This window comes from Sciurus vulgaris (genome assembly GCF_902686455.1).
Source record: "Sciurus vulgaris genome assembly, chromosome: 4".
In the NCBI taxonomy this organism is placed as follows: domain Eukaryota; kingdom Metazoa; phylum Chordata; class Mammalia; order Rodentia; family Sciuridae; genus Sciurus; species Sciurus vulgaris.
The window spans coordinates 25,590,109-25,610,530 of record NC_136464.1 but is presented as its reverse complement, the minus strand read 5'-3'; the positions used below and the strand labels follow the sequence as shown (position 1 = coordinate 25,610,530).

At 51.5% G+C, this 20,422-nt stretch overlaps 1 protein-coding gene across 3 annotated transcripts in view; it reads right to left on the bottom strand.

Moving 5' to 3' along the window:
- SH3PXD2A (SH3 and PX domains 2A) overlaps positions 1–20,422 on the bottom strand; it is a 224,506-nt gene that overhangs the window by 115,367 nt on the left and 88,717 nt on the right. The gene's annotated exons all lie outside the window — the stretch shown is intronic.

The following is a 20,422-nucleotide window of genomic DNA, read 5'->3' as shown; positions in this document are numbered from 1 at the left end:
TCGACATACATTTCTGCCAACTGGGCAGGAATTTCTATTCTTAGTGTAGGTGGGTGGCTATTTCCAGGGCGGGCACAAGCCAACGCCAGGGGATCATGGCTGCCCCAGTGTGACTGTTCCCTGGGCTCTCTGTACACACAACCTCCAGCCATTCGGGCTGCTGCCAGCTGTGCCGTATGTCCTTCTACAGGTATGGGCAAGGCTTACAGGAAGTGCCACCCCCTCAGACCTTTCCAGCAGGTCCTTCTGCCCTGGCCACATTCATTCATGATAAACACATCAATGCATAATCCTTTTCCAGACTGTTAAATTCAGAATCTGAACTCTGATGTTCAATGTCTTACACAACTGACACTTCTGTGCCCATCGGCCCAGTGGTCTAGGGCCGACGTTCCTTTTCAAAAGAGCTTCCTTGACTGGTCAAGCTTCCTCTTTCCAGAACATCCACAATATGTCCATTCCTCAGGCACTGGCCACATTGTACTGTGTTTTATAGCATGGGTGACCCATGGTAGGGACAGCAAGTCCAGGATGTGGTGGAAGTGCTGACCTGGAGCTATAACATGCATCTGTTGTCCCAGTCTGGGGAAGGCTGCTTGCTTGGGCCTTGGGATGCCAATGGAGCTAACCACACGCCCCTGGCAACAAGGGTGCATGTGACAGCCTAGTCAACCAGTGATTGGCTCAGGGATGGGCACCCCTGATCTGGGTCAATGAGAGTAAGCCCCAAAACTTCTTTCTTCCAGTTGCTAAGCCCCTGGATGAAAGTCCAGTGCCTCTAGTGGCCAAGTTTATTATTGCCTGAGAAGAAAATGGAATGAGAGAAAGGAATTGTGCCTGTCACAGGTAGGTGCTTAATAATTGCTTTTTGAATGATTGAAAAAGCAGAGCCAAAAAACGACCAGGGGCAGATTCCTTTGATATCATTTCAGCAACCTGATATGCTGTTCCTGAACCTCGGAGTATCCTGTTATTCTTAACTTGTGCAAGACAAAAACACTCTTTTATTTAAACTAGTTGGAGATAGAGTTTCATCACTTGCATTTGAAGGATTCCCACTTAAGATCATTTCCACCATATGTGAGCAAATACGTAAGACTGCATGTTAATCCGCTCAAGTTTCTTCTGTCAAGGTCCCAGTGATGTACTAAGAAAGGTGTGGTCTAGGTTTTTCATACCAAGCAGTCCCAGATACAAGAATTTGAATCCAAGTGGTTTATGTGGGAGGCTGTCCTGGGAGGCATCATTAGGGGAGAGGGAGAATAAGGCAAAAGGTAGAGAAATCAAGAGTTGCTATCCAAAGGCAGCTGGAGCTCCGTTCAGTTGGGGGACTCCAGGGAGCACACCATAGGGGCATCCCCCGAAGGCTGAGGAGGCTGGGATGTCCATCCACCAACGCCCTGCTTCTTCTGAGCACAGACTAGCACTTCTGGCTAAGTGTGCTCTCATGGGTGCTGGTACTTCCTATAAGCAGTCTTTAGCAGGAAGAAGGGAACAGAGAGGACCTGGGGCATGAAGCAACTGCTGTGACCATCCCTGATTTCCCTGTCACCACAGTGACATGGCTCCCTGACCACTGAGTTGCACAACCAGTCCACTAATCCCTGCTGGGAAATGGCAGTACAGCAGCAGCCCAGGTGGGCTGGAGTGTGGGCTACCAGCACAGGTCCCGGCTGTAGGGAGCCTGCATGCCACCGTGGGCCTTAGGCATGGTGAGCCAGAGCTGAGGCAAACCAGGGCACAGTGACCTGTCACCCCACAGCAGCCAGGTGGGGCCTGATACAGAGACCTGCTCCACGTGGTGCGCAGCCAGACCCCCAGGCATCCACATCAGATGACCTCAATGCCCCACTTCTAAACAAGCAGTGGAAAATGCAAGTGGGGCAGACCAGAATGGAGAGTGCAGCGCTAGCCAATAGCACTGACACTCTTCCAAACCCTGATTAGCCTAAATATGGACCAACGGCATTGACCCAAGTGCTGTATAAACCTCTAGACCAGCACACTCAAGTGGCAACCTGATAGGGTCCCCTCTCACCCTCTGGGACTTCTGTTTCTATTCACACTTGAATAAATCCTACTCTTACACGCAGTCATCCTGGTCAGACAAGAAGAAACTGGTGGTGAGCTGCTGGAGCCTGCTGCATCACCGGAGTGCATAACCTGCCATAAAGAACTGCGACACGTCACTCTATGGTAGTGGAAAAGAATGGGCTTTCTCAGCTGCAGAGGCCTGCAGCTTATGCAGACCCCACCTGCCTGTAGAAGCAGAGAAACTCGGGTTTCCACACACTGGAAACAAGCCTTGCCTAGGTCAGACTGGAACAGAGCATGCCACAGCATGTGCGACTTGCTTCCCGCTTGAAGCCTTTGGTTTTCCATACCAAGCCTGGCCCCTGGCTCAGGCTCTGTCTGCCCCACATGTTCCACCTAGCTTGGGCCTTGGCATATAGCGGATGCTCACTTCCTCTTCCCCAAGCTCTCCTTCCTCTGTGCTTTCTTTCTTTCTTTTTTTTTTTTTTTTTTGGTGGTGCTGGGGATTGAACCCAGGGACTTGTGCATGCGAGACAAGCACTCTGCCAACTGAGCTATATCCCCAGCCCTCCTCTGTGCTTTCTAGAGTCGGTACACAGGTTATCTGTGTAGATGGCACCAGGTCCCCAAGACAAAGCACTTTGCCATGTGCCCCTTTGGAAAGGAGATAAAAAGTGATGCCTCAAGACACTGGAGATGGCTGCTCTTCTTAGGGGAAGATGTCGCAGATTTGGTATTGCTTGCCTCTTTGCCTCCTGTCCTTTTTTGGTTGCCTGTCACTTTACTGCTCTCATGCCACGGAGCCTATGTGTGCAGCTATAGGGACTCTGAGAAAGCAAGCATGCGGCATGAGCAGACCCGCTCTCTGGACTGATAAAATGACAGGTGGCCAGGACTGAGCCTTCCACCTGAGTCAGCTGTCCATCAGGAGCTGGAGGTGGCCCAGACCCAGCTGACACCAGTCCTTAAAGGGTGTGGAGCACGACCCTGAAGGACCATCTGAGGACTGGAAAACCAAAAGGGGAGGAAGTCTCTCATCCTCTGAAAATGGCCCTCCTGCTCTTTCTCAACCCATCCAAAAACAAAAAAGGAAGGAGGGAGATGGGGGACAAACCAGGTCTCCCACCCCAAAGCTGGTGGCACCCCTGGCTGAGCTCTGTATCCTGAAGAAGTAGATGTTTATCCAACAGCAGAGACAGATCTAATGAAACAAAAAGAAAAAACAAAAAAATGGTAGAGGAACACTCAGGCCTCCAGAGAGAGGCCCGATGGGGAAGGTGGGCAGGAGGCAGGAGGCTCCCCTGATTTCTGGCAACGCCAGCCCTGGAGCATGGGACCCCACTTGCCCCTTGCGTCTACTCACGCAAGAGAGGCCACCATGCCACCAGTGTGACCAGTCCCCTCCACAAGCTCGTGGGTCTGCTGCTTGGGTGTGAGGTCAGGGGAGGGTTTCTGCACAGGCCGCTTGCCCGTGTGTGTTTCAGGGTCTTGACAGGACTGCCCTCTTTGCTGCCGAAACCCTGACGGGAGCAATGCTCTCTTCTCTTGGGGCTTTGGCACAGTCAGCCAGTGGGGGACGCGGGAGGGAGGGCCTGGAAGGGATTCCACGGTCCTGACTTCTCTGTGAGGAATCCAAACCACATTCTGAAAGCCGAACCGGTGACCGTCTTAAAAGGGAGAGAGGAAAAGGGGTGGAGGAAAATCCCCATTAAGGAAACGGAGACCACAGGGCAGTAAAGGCCTCTCGTAAGTGTAATTCAGCCCCTTTATGGCGGCGCTCTGCCTCTGCCAGAGTCTTCAAAGCCCTGCGGATGCTGCCCCAGAAATCTGATAAGAATCATAAGGCAGATCACACGTGGCCTGAAACAGACCCAGCTCAGCCTTAAATAGACTCGCTCCTGAAACAGAGAAAGAGAGCAGGAGTCCAGCATTAAGGACCAGGCATTAAGCCCTGGTCCCTTCCTGCCACTCAGGGCCAGGCTTGGACAGTACTGGTAGCCCCGGGCACGGGTCCTGTGTCCAAGTCCTGTCTGGCCTCCTGTGGGCTGTGTGACTGTGAATGGTACTTTTACTAGGTCCATTTTGTAGAGGAGGAGATGGCAGCTCAGAGGGGTGGCTCAGTTGGGATTTCACCTTGGGTTTTTGAGCTTGGAATGTGAGGATGACTGTTGGCAATGAATCCAGAATGTTCCATGGGCTCAGGCTATATAAGGTCTTATGAGCCATAGTGAGGACTCTGGGTTTCACCTGTGTGTGAGGGAAGACCAGAGCAGTTAACCGACAGGCCAACCATAGCCTCCAGCTGCAAAGTGAAATGTATGGCCCTCCATGACTGCCTGAGGGCCACCGGCCCTGGAAGAGAAGAAACAAGACCCAGGCAGGCCCATGCCAGCCATGACGAGCTGCTCTACAAACAGGCTAGCAGCCAGGTGTGCAGGGGCCATGGGGCACACTGGCCACAGGGGGTAATGACAGAGGGTCAGTCTCAGAATCCCTTGGGGTCTGAACAGGCTGTTGCTGGCAGCGTCCCTTCATCAAGATACCCAGGGCCAGCCAGGTGTGGTGGTGCACACTGGTAGTCCCAGCTGCTCAGGAGGCTGAGGCAGGAGGACAGCTTGAGCCCAGACATTCTAGGCCAGGCTGGGCAACATAGCAAGATCCTGTCTCAAGAAAAAAAGAAAAAAGGAAGAAAGGAAGGAAGGAAGGAAGGAAGGAAGGAAGGAAGGAAGGAAGGAAGGAAGGAAGGAAGGAAGGAAGGAAGGAAGGAAGGAAGGAAGGAAGGAAGGAAGGAAGGAAGGAAGGAAGGAAGGAAGGAAGGAAGGAAGGAAGGAAGGAAGGAAGGAAGGAAGGGAAAGAGAGAGGAAGGAAGGAGACACAGCTGTCTGCGCGGGCAAGTTTAACTCCCTCTTCCCTGTTGTTTTTAAAAATCACCCGGAATCCTTATTTAAAGACATCCATTCATCCATCTGTCCATCCATCTGTTCATCTGTGTGTCCATCCATCCATCCATCCACCCACCCACTCACCCATCTATCCACCCAGTGCTGTCTTGGGCTTGCTCCGAGCACTGCATTGAACATGCCAGACAGACAGATGAAGCCTTGCTCTCAGGGGCTGCATGCTATTGGGGGAGGAGATGCAAAATATATTTTTCATATCTAGTGATCCTGTGTAGGTCTCCTCCCAGCCCCTACAAAGGGAATAAAAATGGGTGTCTGCGGGGGGCGGAGCGGGGATTCAGATTGGTCAGGGAAGTTTCTGGGGGAAAATTTCAGGGAAATTTTGGGGGCTACTGGGGATTGAACCCAGGGGAATTCTACTGTTGGACTGCATCCCCATTCCTTTTTATTTTTTATTTTAAGACAGGGTTCTGCTAAGTTGCCCTGGCTGACCTTGAACTTGTGATACTCCTACCTTGGCCTCCTGAGTAGTTGGGATTACAGGTGAGTGCCACCAGGCCTGGGTCAGTGGAAACTTTAAGGAGAAGGAGCCATTTGTGCAAAGCTCGGAGGCAAGAGGACTCAGCCAGAGCAAGTCACAACAGCAAAGTCCCTGAGGCAGAAAGACCTAGATATGTCGGAAGACAGAAAAGAGGCTGTACAGGAGCCTGTGAGCCACAGAAAAGGGAGTGGTTCTCCTCTAAGTGCCCTGGGAACCCCTTCCTGCCCTGGGTTCAGGCACGGGTCCCACTCCTCCTGCTCCGTGGTCCCCTTTGCCGACCTCCAGGTCCCTTGGCAACCTCCCGCTTCGTCCTCTCTCTCTGGTTATCCTGGACGATGTCAGGAATACCCTCCTTAGGCTCCTCTCACCAACAAGAGGTCCCCCTGATTCATAGCCCCAGGCTTGGGGAGGGCCAGCATTCCCAACCACCTCCAAGGGTACAGACGTTTCCAGTCCTCTCTCAGTGCAGCCCTGAGAGCCCCAAGGGCCAAAGGGGACTCGCTGAAGAATCAGGGGAGACTAAAGAGAGGCCCCGAGGCCCACGGCTGCGTGATGCAGAGGCCTTGTCCCCAAGGATGGCACTCCTGCCCTTCTCTGGTCTGAGGACACAAAGGAAAGGGGAGGGCACAGGTCTCCTCGGCGGTTGTAACATACTGTCACCAACTCAGTGGCTTAAATCAAGGTCTGGAGGCCTGGGACCTGAAGTCCAGGGTCAGCAGGGCCAAGGCCCTCTGAAGGCTGCAGAGAAGACTCTGCTGGCCAGTCAGCTTTTGGGTGGCGCCAGCCCTCCTGGGCTTGTGGGCATCGCTCCAGCCTGCTTCCGTCCGCACCTAGCCTTCCCTTTCTCTGTCTCAAATCTCCCTCCGCCTTTCTCTTATTTTGACACCTGTCACTGTGATCCTAAATCTAGGATGACCTCACCTTGAGATCCTCCGCTTAATCACATCTGCAAAGACCTTTTCACCAAAGAAGGTCCTAGTCACAGGTCAGGACCTGGACGTATCTCTTTGAGGCCACCACTCGACCCACTGCAGGAGGTTACAGGAGAGAACACAGAGCTGCCTGGTTGTCTGCCAATCTCTATCCCTGGCTGCCATCTCTGCGGGCAGGACCATCTCCTATCCTCCTTGCACCCCTGGTGACACCTGCCCTGGTGCTGGGGCTGATGAACACAGGAGCTGCCTGATGTCTTCAAGGGGACAGGGGAGTTTCTGGGTCAGGGACAGAGTGCGCCAGGCTCTCCGGGGCCCCAGAGGGGTGCAAGCTGGGAGGGTCTGAGTGCTGAGTGGCCGAGTGAAGGGGCAGGAGTGTCCCTCTCTGGCTTTGCTGGATGATGTGGCACTGAAGAGTTAAAAAGACACATTTCCCAGACAAAGTGGAGGAAAGGCATGAGGCCATAGAGGGACCCACTCCCCAAGAATGACATGTGCTTACAGAGTGGCAGGGCACGGCAGCGTGGGGGGTGCGGCAGTTAAGTCTCCTGCCCCCGCTCTGCAGTCTGAGTACTGACCTGGGTCCCGGTGGGAAGGGGCCAGGCCAGTCGCAAACCCTGTGTCCAGCTGCCTCAGCAGGTGTTTGCTGATGGACTGCTGGAGCAAAGCTTGAACAGCCTTGGGCAGAGGAGGGCCAAGAGAGTACAGTGCAAGGGTCTGCTAACGGTGCCTCCCTCATCATGGAAAACGAACAGCCCCCCTTTCTGTTTGATGTCAGAGAGGCTGTTATTAACCCCCTAACTCCACGAGGAGCCCAAGTTGGTCCAATTCAGGATCATCCTAGGACTTTTTTTGAATTATTAATTTTTTTTGCTATAGATGGACACAATGACTTTATTTTATTTATTTATATTTATGTGGTGCTGAGGATTGCAACCAGTGCCTCATACATGCTAGGCAAGCACTTTACCACTGAGCCACAACCCCAGCCCCACAGCCTACCTTTTTGATACCTGAGATTATAGATTTAGAATTTAATTTCTTCGAATTAAGATTCTGGTGATAATATATAAACATCTCCGTGGAGAAAGGCACAGTGAGCCTCTAGCAACCATTCACACCTGAGTATGAATAAGCATCAGTTTCTCACTGGACCGATGGGTCTAGTTAGGGGTGAGAACACAGCACAGAGTCCTTCATAGAGGTGTATAACGGGAAGCAGGAGAAGAAAGGAGAAGGTAGAATAGGCCTTTGCTGGCTTCCTGGTTTTCCTGTTTTCTGATTGTATGGCCTCCCAGTCTTCACCTGGGTTAGCCCTGCCTTGCTAGGGTGGGTGGGAAGGCTCATGCTAGTCTTGTTTGTGCCACCCCTGAATCTCACATGCCACCTCTGGGGACTTCCAGTCCTGTGCTCCCTGCTGGGTTGCTGGGTCCTGGCACATGTCCTTCCTGAGCACCATCTGACATCCCCCCTACTCTTGCTTCTCCCCTGTGCCTGGCCTGATTTGCCCTTCACTTGGGCTGGGGTGAGGCCTTGATGCTGATGCTGGAAGCAGCTGCAGGTTCTGGAAGGTGATTCTGATGGGAAAAGTCAGCAGCCCTAGGCCTTGACTCCATGCTGAGTTCTGACCCAGGATTCTCTGTCCTCCAGAATCACGTCAAGACCTTGCCTCTGGCTTGAAGTGGTAGGCATCCAGGTTTTGCCTGCCAGTCTTTGCTCCCTTTCTACAGCAGCTACTCACCCATAAACTGTAAGCCCCGGGCTTCTAGGGAACATCTTTGTGTATCTCTGTCACCAGCTGGGGTACATCCACCCGAGAATAAAGTCAACAGAAAAGAAAGTAAAGCTGAGAGCTTGAGAGATACAAGATTTGGTCACCTAGATCCAGCTAAGCCTGATGCCATTACTCCTGATTTTTAGTTATGTGAACCCATACATCCCTCCCTTCTTTTAAAGGCACAGTGAGATGGGTCTATTTCTTGTTACTAGGAGAATCCTGAGGAGTACTCTGTCTCTTACTGTTGCATGACATGGAACCAGTTAAAACCGACTTGCACCTCAGTTTTATCAAGCTGCAAAATGGGGACCATATTTCTAACCATATGCCTAAAGGATTACTGTCAGCAATCAATGAACTAGTGTATAAACACACTCAACACAGAGCCCAGTCCACCTCGAATGTTGAACTCATGGGATCTCGTAGTTAGATACAGTTCCGGGTCAAGTGGGTGGGGTGTGGGAGGGTGTGGGCACAACCTGGCCCTGCCTGTCTCTTTGCTAGCACATGGAACCCAAGCACTGTAACATTTCCCGGGCACCCAGTCTGCCCGCCTGGCTTGCCCCCCTGAGGCCAGCCCACCGCCACACGCACACCTGTGGCACCTGTCCTGATTCGTCTTCCCCCACCAATGCACGGGCTCTCCCCCAACAGCTCCCCTTTTTCCTCCGAGGGATGCTTCTCCAGGGGCCAAGTTCAAACAGCAGGGAACATGACAATGCAAGCAGTGATTCACTTCATGCCCCACCTCGGGCGGCCCTGGGTGACTCACACAGGTGAGTGTCCTTTCTCCGGCTCTCCCACCCCTTCCTCCACACTCAAGGAAATAGAAATGGCAAAAATCCACTGGGATTCACCAGGAGGGAAACCATAACGTTCCCTCTCCACTGTGTGCTCGCCAGCACTCGAGGAGGGAAAAGAGCCCTGAATTCTGCTCTGGCGTTCCCACACCCAGCACCCAGAGCCAGGCTTCTGGGAACAAATCTTTGGTTCCCTCGGCAAGGGCTGCGGGCCTGTGTGCCAGCATCCCACCAGGCTGGACTGACCCTACCATCCCCACCCCTCTGTGTTTCTCTAGTCTAGATCCGTGGGAAGGTTAAATAAAATTGAAATCGAGGGCCACACAGCTCGAGGCAGCAGGGTGAGTGTGGAGTGTGGAGCTGACAGGCACAGGCTGGACGTCACTGGGTCCCTGGCATGTGTCCATCCTGAGCAGCAATCTTCTCTTACTCTCAAGGGATTTCAGGGTTGGACTGTGGCTTAAAACCAGCGCGTGGCACACAGAATTGCCGATACGGAGAAATGTGAGGTCACTGGATATCAGGTCAACAGCCCAAGAGTTCTTTGGTGACCTTCTGTCAGGCTTGAATCCTGCTCCTTTCTCTGGCCTCACTCCCAATCCACATTCTACCCAGCAGCCAGAATAATATTCTTCAAAAAAGTGACCCTGGCCTAAAGCATTCAGCCACTGCACGGGGCGCTGAGATAAAATCTAGATGCCTTCCCACGGCCTCGCAGACCAGGTTCCCACTGCCCTCCAAGCTCATCCCCCATCCCTCCACCCGCACCCCGCCACCGTGTGTCCATGCCACAAACCCCCACTGCCCCACCTTGGGCCTGCGTGCACACCACCCCTTTCCCAGAACCCTCTCTGCGGCCCTGTGTGCACTGAGGCCCTCCAGCCTTCAGATGGCATCATAAATGTCACCTCATCGGGGAGGCCCTGGCAGGCCCCTCGGAACACAAGAGGCCAGCCCCACTTCCCCTGGCCTGGACGGTCTCCTTCTCGGTTTGCCGCCATTTGTGGCGATCTTACTGATGCGCTCTCTGCGTGATTCCTCGGGACAGAGCACAGCTCCCGCAGACAGTGGCGCTCACCAAATACTCTCAGGGCCTGGCCAGCACGGCAGGCAACTGACGTGTGCGGCATGGACCAGTGAGTGTGTGTCCACACCACCTCCCTCTGGGTCATCCCATTTACATGTGAGTGTGCACACACGCGACCTGAGGGTGCCAGCAAAGGTGGCTCACCCTGCACCCTGCCCTGGGCTGGGGCTGTGGTGAGGGTGGACTCGCCCTCCAGGACCCAGACAGAGCGGGGCCAGAGAGTGCGGTTAGCTCCGAGGCCAGCACCAGGGCCAAGCTGTCCCTGCTCCACACAGGCGTGGGTGTAGCGGGCGTGGCGGGCAGAGGCTCAGGACCTTCCCACTGGGAGCCCAGGAATAAAGGGCCCATTCAGCCTGGCAGCCTCGGCTCCTCCCCTGCAGGAGGGCTGCCCTCAGGAAAGCGGACGGTGGGATGCTGGGCAGAGCTCCCTGGCAGCCTCTCCCTGGGGCATGGCCCTCAGCGGGGAGGGCGAGGCTGGGCCTGAGTGCAGGCTTCCAGGGCTCAGAGGGATGCGACAGAAAGGCCCAGCCTCTGGACTAGATGCCGGGGGCAGGCAGACCATTCTTCAGGTTTGGCCATGCCCAGAAAGGCGCTTGTTCACTTGGATGCTTGAAAGCAGAGGAAAATCCTCAGCATGCAGAGCTCCCTGGAAAAAGGCCCTATAGCCACAGACTCAGCCATGCCAGCAAAGGCGTTTGCCTGGCTTGCTTGAGATGGACTCTGTCCTCCAAAGACTGCTTTCCTTGAGCCGTGGCTCTGTGGGCAGAAGTGAGCCCAGACAGATGACCCTATTCAGCAATCTCCCACCAACACTTTCTGTGGTTCCACCCCTCACCCCCGCGAGGATGTGATGATAATATTAAGAAAGCAGGAACGTGCGCTGGGCACTTGATCTTGCAATGTGCTGTGCATGAACTTCATATTCATCATGGTATTTGATCTTCATAACAACTTGCAATCTAGCTATGAGGTACTGTCACTATTTCCACTGAAAGTCAGAAAAGCTGGGTGACCTGCTCAAGGTCACACAGCTGGTAAGAGGTAGAGCTGGATTTGAAGTGCCATGGTGTCCTTTAAATAGAGCGAAGGTGCCTACATTCTTGATCCTTTTGCTGTACACCTTCTTTTCCCTGTCCCTAGGGCTGTGTAGCCCCTAGGTCCACCTTCCTCAGGAGGCACATCTCAACCCCAGCTGGACCCATGAATAGGGTTAGCAGGCATCACTTATTCCGTCCCTCTCAAATGCCAGGTACTATGCTGAGACCAAGATGTGACCAATATCTACACAATCCCTGCTGTCACAGAGAACGCAGGGTGTGTGGGCACTCTGTGGCAATGTGTCAGTCATAACAGGGACACACAGGAGGGTGACAGGCCTGAAGAAGTGGCAGAAGAGAGCCAAAGAGATATAGAAAGAAAATTCCAGGCAGGAGAGGAGCCTTAGCAAAGGCCAGAGACCAGGTGCAGGTGAGAAGATGAAGTTTGGTATGACTGAGAGCGGGGTGCATGTGGGGGGGGGTGTGTGTGCTGGGGTGTTACTGGGTGGGGGTCATGAGTGCTGCAAGAAGAGATTAAGTGGGTGACAGGACTTGATCACAGGAGCCTCAGAGAGCAACATGAAGGCACTAAGTTTGCATGTTCAGAAACACCCACGCTCCTGGACCTTCAAGGCCAAGGATCACAATTTCTACCTAAAAGGACATACGCACCCTCAGACACGGCCTGTGTCCTTCTTTCTTATGTCTTAAGTTTGGGGGTCTGGGGCTGGGGGAGCAGCTCCCGCCTGGTCACTGGCTGTGTTCACACAACACGAGCTCAGCTTGTGTCTCTCTGGTGTCTACACAGCCGGGGTGATGGTGGGGGTGAAAACCAGGAGACCCCACAGGCAATCACATCCAGGCCTTACTTTCTGAGGTCAAAGCTGAGCTCAGAGAAGGCCATGCCTTGCCCCACTTGATGCAGCACGTTAGTGGTCAGGCTGGACTCAGAAGGCCATGTAGGCTGGCAATCCAGCTCTGGGGTAGACACTGTAGCTTCTGCACTTACAGATCATGCTGTCTAGGATCTCCAACTTGACTCTCTTTCCTACCTCCAAATTCCCAATCCAAACCCAATGACAAGAGTTGCCACCTACTGGCATTGTTTCAGAGAATTGAGGAACTTATGGAGGTGGGCTCCAAGATGGCCCCTGGTAACCATTCCTCTCCTGGCCTGAAAAGGCTCACCTGTGGAATCAATCAAGTACTGTGGGAACGAGGGCATGACTTCCAAGGCTCGGCTATAAAAGACCCCGAGGGAAGGTGAAGCGTGTTGTCAGGACACTCAAGCAGCCCTAAGGAGAAGACCACGTGGCGAGGACCGAGCCTTCTGCTGCCATGGCACCAACCTGCCAGCCACACGACTTGAGCGAACCGCCTTGCAAGAGGGCCTCCGGCTCTAGTCCAGCTGACACCTGACCACACCTCAGGAGAGATTCAGAGTGAGACCCGTCAGGTTAAGCAGCGCTGTGTTCCTGGCACTCAGAAGCTGAGAGAGGTAGCAGTGCTACTGTTTTAAGCTGCTAAATTTGAGGGGGTAATTTTATACAGGTAACTAAAATACAGAACCTGGCCCTGCCTGGCCCTGCCCATGGGAAGGTGGGGTCCCTATTTTAGAGTGTTGGCTGCAAATACAGGTCCTGGGATTTTCCCAGATCCCCTAACTTAGAATAGAAGGGGACATGGGCAAGGTGAGAGTCTGCATTTTTAACAAGTCCACGACTAATTCCCACATACGCTGAGGCCAAGAATGACTGCACCCTTCTAACTCCTGCTCCAGATCTGGAATGGCTCAGAGTGCTCTCTGGGACGAGCCTACGAAACTGGGGCAGCCTGGCCCTGGAATCCTCTTCTGATTCCTAGTTCGGTGTCTCTTCTACCTTGTTCACCCACTTCGCTTGTTTGAGAGGTACGGGCTTTCTTTTCTTTATTTCTCTTATGTATGTTTTAAACATTTGCCTGGGAACAACTTTATCAGCACTCCCCATGTGGACCTACTACTAAGAAGGGTGTGTGCTGGATCACGCAGAGGGGTGGGTGCTGCTGCAGAGCGAAGCTCAGGAAGGTACTTGTTCTATCCCCAAGCTATCTCTGGCCTTTCTCCCAGGCCAAGAGAATGCAGTGTCTGCAAGGCAGAGTTGAGGAACAAGGATAATGAGGGAGTCTACCTCAACACCTGCCAAACCATCACCCTGGTAGGTAAGAAAAATCCCACTCTTATTTGTATAGCATTTGTGGCTTAGAAAGAATCCATGCATGATCAATTGAAATATCTTTGCAGACTGCAAGACAGGCAGGCTTGGTACCAATTCAGTCATGCTTGCTACTCAGTGGCTGAGCAGTTGTGATGTGCCAGGTAACATCCTAGCACAGGTGATACATAGGTATGTTTCTTTATTTAATAAACATTTACATAGGCTTAGCATGTACCAGACACTGCTTGAGATAATCATTGTTCCCCCAGCCCTCCAATAGCATTTAACAAGGCTAGGGGAGGCTCAGTAACTTGCCCTCCACTGGACAGCTAGTAAGGGGCAGTACGGAGATTTGAACCTGGGCCATCAGGCCCTAGACTTCCCACTCTTAACCAAGATGAAATAAGACATGCCTCCTGCTCTGCATGATTCTAACTTTAAAAGTTAGACCACCGATGAAGAAACTGCAGCTGAGAGATAGCTTGTGGATGTCCCCAAGCCACACATTGCTGGACTGAATGGCAGATCTGAGTGCAGGCAGCGTGACCTAGCTCCACTGCATGTGTCTGTTCACTAAGACGGTTTAGCAAGAGATGGGTACGAGTGCTGCAGACAAGGAGTGTGCTGCTAGAGCTCAGAAAGACAGAGGGGTTTTCCAGGCCCCACTGGCAAGTTAGAAGCATCCCAAGAGACACCAAAGCACTTAAATAACGCTCACTCACATCCAGGCTTTCCTGATTTGTGACTGTCTGCTGCCCCGCCACTATTCATGCCTCCAGATATTTTGGGGCACTATTATTTATAGACCAAGTTTCTATTTATATTTTCATTGAATTCCTGCTAACCCTAGCTGCTTTCCTCCACCCCAAAAATTTGAGAGGGGAGGATAAGAACTCTTTTTCACTAAGCAAGGGAAGGGCAAAGGTGAAGGTCAAAGTCTTGGCTATGTGTGCACTCTTTCAGCAGGAGCCCTTCACAGGGAAACATTCAAGACAAGGGGGCTTTCTACACCTTCCAGAGGAAATGGGGGTGGGGTTGGGAAAGGGAGGTGGGGAAGGGCACAATGCTGGCCTTATACAGAGACAGCCACATTCTGCCAATATGGTGGGATCTGAGGCAGGCCTAGAAGACCCCTGCTCCCTGAAATGTTTTCCCTTTTGCATAATATTCCATCACGAGGCAGTGATGATCCTTTGTTCTTAATTGCTTTTAGATCACAAAATATTGGCACTAAAAGAAAACCCACACAGTATCAAGTCCAAACCTTGTATTTCACAGATGGGGAAACTCAGGCTGTGACCTGTCCTCTTTATGAGAGAATCTGAATGAATAAATGGAACCCTATTACACTGTGCAGGAGATCATCTCAGTGTTGGATTAAGCGCTATTGAGTACAGCAAAAGTAACTGGGGACATCAAAGTAGGTCCAGAAATCCTCCCTCACCAAGTTTTAGGAATAAATAAGCACAACTATGGGACATAGTTCTGTTGATGCCCCAAGTTGAAACTTTCAGGTTTGTATCACAAAGAAAATCAAAAGTATGGTTTCTTTCTTCTTCAATTTTAGTCCTTATTGAAACAGGGTTTGTCACTGCATGGTTACTTTATAGGTGTGGGTTTCCAAAGCTAGCCTGCAAGATGTCTATTTCCTTCGGGGCAGTATGCTTGCAATTCCATCATTGATCACTAGGTGGTGGTGGTGGTGGTGAATCAGGTAGATTAAATGAAAGGTAACTGAGAAAATATTGTAAACTAGACAAGACCTTTACTATAGGAATGTGACTCTATTTAAAAAACAACGTTGATCATTCTCTGATATATTTTTAAAAGATGGCACAAAACTTGAAACAAGAATTAAAGAAATGCAAACCCTTTAGTATAGGCAACACACCCATCATTTTATATCAAACTTCAACTGATAGTCTTCAAGTAGTACATCTCAGATCTGTCCCACTTCAGGGACTTCCAGAGCACACAAAACAGTGGTCAGAAGCTTGGACTTAGAAGTGGAGGGACCTGGGTTTGAAGCCAGCTCCATCTCTTACTGACAGAATCCCTGAGCAAGTCATGTGCCCCGTTTAGCCTGTAAGTCTTCATCTGTCAAACAGGTTTATTGTCCTTAAATTAGATACTATAAGCACAATCTCTGGTAAACATGTAGGTTTAGTAAATAGTAGCTATCTTACTTTGGCAGAAAATCTCTCTCATTACAATCATTTAATCTGTTTCAATTTCCAGCCCTCATCTGCAGTCCCTCAGGAGGCTCTGTAACTTCTCCTCTACTGCCAATTCAACAAAAAGTTACCTCTGGGCGCTGGGCTCCTGCTGTGAACAGCTGTTCTAGTCTCCCTCTGCAGGAACAAGCCTTTCCATTAAGCAGGAACAGCCCTGCCAGGGCTAGGTCTCACGTAAACCATCTTCACCAACCGCCAACTATTAAACTTGTAAATTCATCTTTCAGAACAGAAGCAAGAGGCCAGGAGTGTGACCTGGCCACCACCAGTCACTCCCTCGTCTCAGCTCTCTTCCTATGACTCCCTTATTCTTTTCCTTCCTTTCCTTTTCTTTCTTCCTTCCCTTCCCTCTCTTTCCCTCCCTCCCTCCCTTCCTTCCTCTCTTTCTCTCTCTCAATCTTGCTCTTGCTCCCTCCTCCTTTCTTTTTTTGGTATGGAGACTGAACTCAGGGGTGCTTTACCACTGAACTATATCCCCAGTTCCTTTTTTTTTTTTTTTTTTTTTGAGAAAAGGTCTTGCTAAATTGCTGAGAGGCTCACTAAATTGCTGAGGCTGACCTCAAACCTGTGATTCTTGTACCTCAGCCTCCCAAGTCACTGGGATTACAGGAGTGCACCCCTGTGCCTGGTTCTGTGACTCCCTTATTCTAAAGCTCAGGTCTGTAATCATTATTTTATCTAGATAAGCAAGAGAGTCTTCCTTTAAAGTCTCCTTCTAAAAACAAACAACAACAAAAGAGTCAGCATGCCTTATTAAAAAGTTTCCCTCATCAAAAAATAAATAAGGGCTGGTGATGTAGCTCAGTTGGCTGAGTGCTTGCCTAGAATGCACAAGGCCCTGGGTTCAATTCCCAGTACCACCAAAACAAACAAACAAACAAACAAAATCTTTTTCTGTCTTAACCTCTCTGCCCAAGTGTCCTCAAAAGAGACCCCCTCTTTCCTAACAGTACAGGCTGCAGAGGTTGTAGACATTCTCATGCCTTGCTACCTTCAAAACCAGAGGGTTCATGGGCCAGTCGCTCCCATCTCCAAAAGAGACTTCTAAAATGAAAACAGCAATCTCCTTTGCCCCCAACTTCACCCTGTCTTGGAAGGGAAGGGAGAGACAATGTTCTGACTCGTATCTGATAAAGTGTGTAGCTGGGGCCTGAGCATCCTCCTGCGTAGGCTAGTGATGGGGATCTGGGGACATGTTGTTGCTTCTGGCCTCATCCCACAGGACACAGGACTCCAGAAACTACGGGGCAGTTTGGGTGTGTATGAAGATGTGAGGCCAAGGCACCACACTCACCAACTGCATGAAGCCTCGTCACCCTGTGCCCCTCTATTTTGAGTTGGAGATGGATTTGTCATTGCAGGTTCAGTGGTTTGTATTATGTGAATGGACTGAACAAAATCAAGTACCAAGAACTTCCTAGAGACGGGGCAGACAGCCTATTGAGGGCTCTGATGAACCTTAAAACAGTGCTTCTCAAATGACCAGGCTCTTGTTAAAATGCAGACTGTGACTCAGCGGGTCTGAGGTGGGGCCAAGACTGCATTTCTAACAAGCTCCCAGATGTTGCCCGAGCTGCAGATCTGCAGATCTGCACACCTCGTGTGTGTGTGTGTGTGTGTGTGTCTGTCTGTCAGAGAGAAAGACAGAGACATATAGGGAGACACTAGGGGTTGAACCCAGATTATTTTAAGACAGGGTCTCACTAAATTGCCCAGTCTTGCCTCGAACTTGCAATCCTCCTATCTCAGCCTCCCAAGTTGCTGGAATTATAGGTGTGAGCCACCACCCAGCTTGTAGAACACATTTTAATCTGCAAACCCTCAAACACACAAGCCTGTAGGTCCTTGTTTCTGCGAAGAGCCCTTACTCCTGGAAAGGATTCCAGGAGGCTGCCTTTCGACTATTCCAGAGAGACAGCTCATCCATTTTGTGTGCAACCCAATATTAATAATCACAACCACCATTATGTAGTGGTAGTGAGTGCTCACTGAGTGTGGTACAGGTGACATTTCATTAGATGCTCTCAGTCACACTGGGAAGCATTTCTAATGAGGTTTATGACAGAGGTACAGGGATGCTGAGAACTGGCCCAGGGTCACACAGCTCAGAAAAGGCCAAGTTGGGATTTGAACCCAGGTCTGTCTTGCTCTTAGGCCTCAGTGCTGATGTATCAGAAAGTACTTCCTATTTCCATCCCAGGAGAACCAGTGTTTGAGTCAGACAAGGACCACCAAGGAGAAAGCCCAGATCTGTGCCCAAAGTCAGCACAGTGCACCCCCATCGCTCACAAAGCCGAGGAGTTGCCTTAGCTCTTTGGCAACACAACTCTGGAAACTCACTGAACCTGCTCGTCTCCCCAAGTCTTTCCAAATTCACTCTCACTGAGGGGAAATCTGGCCCCTGGTGTACTGGCCTGGGGAGAAATAAATGGCCTCCTCCCCTTCCCATGGGTGGGTGGGTGTGGCCCTCTACCCAGGCCGGACTTGCTAGTTGCCCTCCCCCTCCTCATTTGCTTCCTCCCCTGCCTCTGGAAGGTGCAGTCAGGTGAACAGACTGCATCTTCAGGCCATGCCAGTCTCCTCAGGCCACCTGGGGTCTGGAGGTCTGGCAGCCCGGCACCCTGAAGCCTCTTTAGTGGACACCAGTCCTGGGCATTGTGGAGGTAAAGGGGTAGGAGGTGTTTTCAGGGCCCAAGATGGATGTTACTGCTGAATACCTGGCAGCCCTGGATCAACAATGCATGAGCTCCTATGGCGGGGGAGACCCTGAGAGCCAGCTGAGGCCCTGCCAGGAAGAGCTCTGGCCTAGGGCTCTTTCCTTGTGCCTAGGTCCAGTCAGGGGACCTTGGAGAACAGTAGGGGGCATCTGGCCAGGGACCCTGTGGAGATCTGTCACCAGGGCCTCTTACATCCTCAGAAGGCGTGTGTGGGAGATGAGCCGCCCCTCAGGGGTCTCAGTGTTTCCCTCCACTACCTCCAACCCCAGGTGCCCTTCCCTGCCCCTCCAAAACCTGGTCAGAAACCAGAGTGCCTAGAGCCAGGAGGGTCCTGGGGAGGGAGGCTGCCCACCACAGAGCACCTTTCAAAAGCTCTAAGGGCCTTAGCTATCTCAGAGAAGAGGAAGGAAGCCATTTCCTTTTGCTCTAAGGAAGAGTTCCACAGGGTAGCAGTGGAGAGTGCTGCTGGAAGACGTTAGTTCTGCATCTTGCCAGCGCTGCCCCTGACAGATCTGTGGGCACTGTCATTCTTGACCCCTCCCTCACCCCACCTCCAATCCACCAGCACAAACCCTTGGCTATTCCTCAAAGACACGTGTCAGACCTGTTCACTTTCCTCACTCCACTGCCAGCCTAGGCCAAGACACCTCTGTCTCCCACCTGCCTCTCCTGGCCTCCGGCTGGTCTTGCCACTTCCCATCGATGCAGGCCAGCCTAAGGAATCCTTTTGAAACAGAAATCTAATCAGGTGACCCCTCAGTCCAAACCATCCCACTGCAGGGAGAGGAACCTCCCTCCTGAGCATGGCCCCAGAGAACCTGGCGGCCTGGCCCTGTTGAGATCTCAGCCCTCTGCCCCAGCTTGCACTCATAGTTCCACACTGCAAGCTCACACCAGCCCTGTGCCCTGGGTTTCTCACAGGCCCCTCAAAGCCTGGAACATTCTCTCTCCTTTCTTTTATTTATTTTGGTACACTAGAGATTAAGCCCAGGGCCTCATGCAGAATATAGCAAGTGCCTACCACTGAGCTATATTCCCTGCACTTTTAATTTTTAAGACAGGGCTTCCCTAAATTGCCCTGGTTGGCCTTGAACATGTGATCCTCCTGCCTAAGCCTCCCCAGAGGCTGGGATTGCAGGCGCATGCCACCACACCCACCATTCCTTCTTCCTTCTCCTGCCTCTGAGGCCCTTTAGCTCCCCACCTCCACCAAACCTGGGCTCAGTACTGCCCATCAGCTATCTATACTTGAGTGCAAACTTGCTGACAGCACCACTCCCAGGGACACCAGGGCATGAAGTAACTCTGACCTTGTCAAAGGACACTGGACATCGGGTAAGGAAACAATTTATTTCCAGGGGAAGGGGTGGGAAGGGAAGGTCAGGAGCATTACTGAGACCTGAAATCACTCCCATCACTTTCTGGTCACTTTGCCAACAAGCAAGGTGATCCTGGTTGCTCTAGTTTGATTTCAATTGTGTGCAACAGAGATTAGCAGGAGTTACACTGGAATCCAGTGTGCTGAAGTCCTGGGCCAGGGTGCATTTCTGGCAGATTGAATGACTCCAGCTGACTGAGACCAGGGAAAGATGCACATTTCTGCTCAGATATTGGGGAAGACGCCCCAGACACACTCCATTTAGGAATAAGCACTTGGGGCAGTGTTCAGGAGGTTGATTCCCTTCTAGAACTATCTCTAGACATGGAAGATACAGAGAAAACTATAATGAGGTGGTTCTGAAATGCGAGACAACATGAAGGAAGGGCTTGAGATCAGATCCACATTTACTTTCAAGAACAGGAAGATCCCCTGTGTGGCTACCCCTTGCAAAACTTCACTGCCAGCCAGACCTGGCATCTCTGGGGCCAGAGACTGTGAGCCTATGGACCTGACTGTTGGGACAATGATGTGGGTCCAGGACTTGGTGGCCTACCCACCTTTCAGCCCAGGTCAGTGAGCTGTGATGTCAGTTTTTTTTTTTTTTTTTTTTTTTTGTATTGGGGATTGAATGGGGCTTGTTACCACTGAGCCACATCCCCAGTCCTTTTTATTTATATTTTTTAATTTTGAGACAGGGTCTCACTAAGCTGCTTAGGGCCTTGCTAAATTGCTGAGGCTGGCTTTGAACTTGCGCTCCTCCTGCCTCAGCCTCTCAAGTCACTGGTAT